Source organism: Petaurus breviceps, unplaced genomic scaffold, assembly GCF_028583685.1.
Source record: "Petaurus breviceps papuanus isolate PSGF00001 unplaced genomic scaffold, PetGlider_PUasm1.0 90977, whole genome shotgun sequence".
Lineage (NCBI taxonomy): Eukaryota > Metazoa > Chordata > Mammalia > Diprotodontia > Petauridae > Petaurus > Petaurus breviceps.
Genome location: NW_027187391.1, coordinates 63,324,442 through 63,328,570, shown reverse-complemented (window position 1 = coordinate 63,328,570; position 4,129 = coordinate 63,324,442). Strand labels below are relative to the sequence as shown.

At 35.9% G+C, this 4,129-nt stretch overlaps 1 pseudogene; it reads right to left on the bottom strand.

Annotated features, from left to right (window-relative positions):
* The window catches only part of LOC138152874 (ubiquitin-like-conjugating enzyme ATG3 pseudogene), a 56,394-nt pseudogene extending 53,618 nt beyond the window's left edge, over positions 1 to 2,776 (bottom strand).
* Positions 2,777 to 4,129: the final 1,353 nt, after the last annotated feature.

Genomic DNA, 4,129 nt, shown 5'->3' with positions numbered 1-4,129 from the left:
ATTAAAAGAGATAAGGAAGGAAACTATATCCTGCTAAAAGGAACTATAGACAGTGAAGTAGTGTCAATATTAAACATATATGCACCAAGTGGCATAGCATCCAGATTCTTAGAAAGGTTCAGAAAGTTACATGAAAAAAATATATAGTAAAACTTTCCTACTGAGGAATTTCAAGCTCCTCCTCTCAGAAGGAGATAAATCCAACCACAAAACAACCAAGAGAGAAATTAAGGAGGTCAATAGAATTTTAGAAATGTTACATATGGTAGACCTCTAGAGAAAATTCAGTGGGGATAGAAAGGAATATACATTTTTCTCAATGATACATGGCACCTACACAAAAATTGACCATATACTAGGGCATAAAAATCTCACACACCATGGCAGAAAAGCAGAAATATTAAATGCATCCTTTTTAGATCATGATGCAATAAAATTCCATGTAACAAAGGGTCATGGAAAGATAGACTAGAATTTATTGAAAACTAAATAATCTAATCCTACAGAATTGGTGGGTCAAACAACAAATCATAGAAACAATCAATAACTTCATCCAAGAGAATGACGATAATGAGACAACATAACAAAACTTATGGGATGTAGCCAAAGTAGTTCATAGGGGAAATTTTATATCTCTAAATGCTTAAATAAATAACATAGAGAAAGAGGGGATTGATGAATTGAGCATGCAAGTAAAAAAGCTAGAAGAACAAATTAAAAATCCCCAATTGCATACTAAATTAGAAATTCTGAAAAATAAAAAAAAGATTAATAAAATTGAAATTAAGAGAGCTTTTGAATTAATAAATAAAACTAAGATATGGAGTTAATAAAAATGAACACAATAAATTATGTAACCCTTTTATTTAATTTGATGTAAAAAAAGAAAGAAGAATACCAAATTACCACTATAAAAATGAAAAGGATGAATTCGCCACAAATGAAGAGGAAATTAAAACAATAATAAAGGCTCTTTTGACCAACTGTTTATCAATAATCCTGATGATCTAAGTGAAAAGCATGGATATTTATAAATATGTATCATCCAGATTAACAGAAGAGGAAATAAGATGCTTAATTAAACCCATTTTAGAAAAAAAAAAAGAAATTGAACAAGCCATCAATGATCTCCCTAAGAAGAAATCTCTGGAACCAGATGAATTTACAAGTGAATTAACCAAACATTTAAAAAAAAAACGTTAATTCTAATATTATATAAACTTTTTTGAAAAAGAGACTAAGGGAGCATCCTATGAAATCCTTTCTGTGATATAAATATGGTGCTGATACCTAAAGTGGGAAGAACCAAAAGAGAGAAAGAAAATTATAGTTTAATTTCCTTAATTAATATAAATGCAAAAAATTTAAATAAAATGTTAGCAAAAAGATTAAAACAATTTATAATAAAGATATTTTACTATGACTACATGGAATTTATGCTAGCAATGCAGGGTTTGTTGAATAATAAGAAAACTATCAGCAAAATAAACCATATCAATAAAAAAAATTAACAGAAATCATATGATTATCTTGATAGAGGCAGACAAAAGGTTTTGACAAAATACAACACATATTCCTATTAAAAACATTGGAGAGCATAGGAATCAATGGAGTTTCCTTAAGTAGCATCTATCTAAAACCATCCACAAGCATTATATGTAATGGGGATAAGTTAGAAGCATTTCCAATAAGATCAGGGGTAAAGCAAGGATGTACATTATCACCACTGTAATTTAATATTGCATTAGAAATGAAAACTTTAGCAAAAAGAGAAGAAACAGAAATTGAAGGAATTAGAATAGAGAATGAAGAAACAAAACTATCACTCATTGCAGATGATATGAGGTTATACTTAGAGAATCCTAGAGATTCAAGCTAAAAAAATGCTTGAAATAATTAACAACGTTAATAAAGTTCCAGGATATAAAATAAACCCACATAAATCATCAGCATTTCTATATATTACTAACAAAGCCCAGCAAAAAGAGATAAAAAGAGAAATTCCATTTAAAATAACTGTAGACAATATAAAATATTGGGGGGTCTATCTGGCAAGAATAACCCAGGAACTGTACAAACACAATTACAAAACACTTTTCACACAAATAATGTCAGATCTAAAGAATTGTAAAAATATCAGTCGTTTACTGGTAGTTTGAGCTAATATAATTAAAATGACAGTTCTACCTAAATTAATTTACTTATTCAGTGCCAATGGAATAAAATTGCTAAGAAATCATTTTATGGAGCTAGAAAAAAATAATAATAAAATTGATCTGAAAGAACACAAGGTCCAGAATATGAAGGGATGTGATGAAAAGAAATGCAAGGAAAGGTAGTCTAGCTGTACCAGATCTAAAACTGTATTATAAAGCAGCAATAACCAAACTAATTGATACTGGCTGAGAAACAGAGTGGTAGATAAATGGAATAGGTTAGGATCACAAAATAAACTAGTCAATGTCTATAACAATCAACCATTTGAGGGGGGTGGAGTCAAGATGGTAGAGAAGAAGCAGGACCTCCCTGCAGATCCAGCTTCCACCTTCCCCAAACCACGTAAAAAGGGGACTCTAAACAAACTTTGGAGGTGCAGAACCCACAAAATGACACAGAGATTCTAACCTCCCACTGATGACAGCCCAGCAGGCTGGTACCAAGCAGCCAGAGCAGCGCTCTGGGGGCTGAGCCCAGCCCCACGCCAAAGCTTTAGCCCCAGGCCGGCCCAACCAGATGCCTGCTGGAGGGACTCCAGATCAGCAGCAGCTGTGGCCATTTCCAGATTTATCAACACACAGATGCGAAGGACAAAGTGAGTGGTCAGGGCAGTCTGGACTTTGGGACCCAGTAAGTGGGAGGGCTTTTGCCCCTGGGGCAAGAAGCCACTGAGAAGCCAGCACAGCCAGCCAGTGCCACATGGCAGCTTCAGTTCCTTGACTGCAGAGTGTAGGGGGACCAAGAACCAGTCTGAGGGGTAATCACTCTTGCTTTAACCTGCTTGGATCTGGACTGCAGTCTAGGGTAGAGGTCCTGGGGTGTGTGTCCAGCTTGCCAGAACATGTGGAGACCTCAGAAAGGGCACCCATATAATACCTCTGGAAGCTGAGAAAACTCTAGAGTTTGGGATGAAAGCTCCCCTGTCTGGTGGCAGAGTCCTACTGTGGCAAAAAGCACAGGGGTCAAGTGACTGAGGGGCAACATGACCAGGCAAAGGAAACAAAGCAGACAGAAGACTCCAACATTAGACTTCTATTTGGGGGACAAAAAGGAGCAAGGTATGCAACAGGAGGAAGACAGTGAAGTCAGAACTCCTGCACCAAAAGCTTCCAAGGAAAATACAAGCTGGTTATAGGCCATAGAGGACCTTAACAAGCAGATAAAAGAAGTGGAGAAAAAAATTGGGAAGAGAAATGAGAACAATGCAAGAAAATTATGAAATGAGAGTCAACAGCCTGACTGAGGAAAATAATACCTTAAAAAAAGTAGACTAACTCAAATGGCAAAAGCGGCTCAAAAAGCAATGAGGAGAAGAATGCCTTAAATAGCCAAATTTGCCAGATGGAAAAAGCATCCCAAAGGCTCACTGAGGAGAATCATTGCTTCAGAATTAGATTGGAGCAAATGAAAGCTAATGACTTTATGAGAAATCAAGATGCTGTTAAACAGATTCAAACAAATGAAAGAATAGAAGGCACTGTGAAATATCTCATGGGAAAAACCACTGACCTGGAAAATAGATCCAGGAGAGATAATTTACAAATTATTGGACTACCTGAAAGCCATGATCAAAGTAAGAACCTAGAAATCATCCTCCAGGAAGTTCTCAAAGAAAACTGCCCTGATGTTTTAGAACCAGAGGGCAAAATAGAGTTTAAAAGAATCCACTGATCACATCCTGAAAAAGATCCCAAAAAGAAAATTCCTAGGAATATTATAGCCAGGTTCTGGAATTCACAGATTAAGGAGAGAATATTACAAGCAGCCAGGAAGAAACAATTTGATTATTGTGGAAACACAATCAGGATAACCCAGGATCTGGCAGCTTCTACACTGAGGTATCGAAGGGCTTGGAATATGATATTCCGGAGGGCAAAGGAGCTGGAATTAAAACCAAGGGTCACCTACCCAG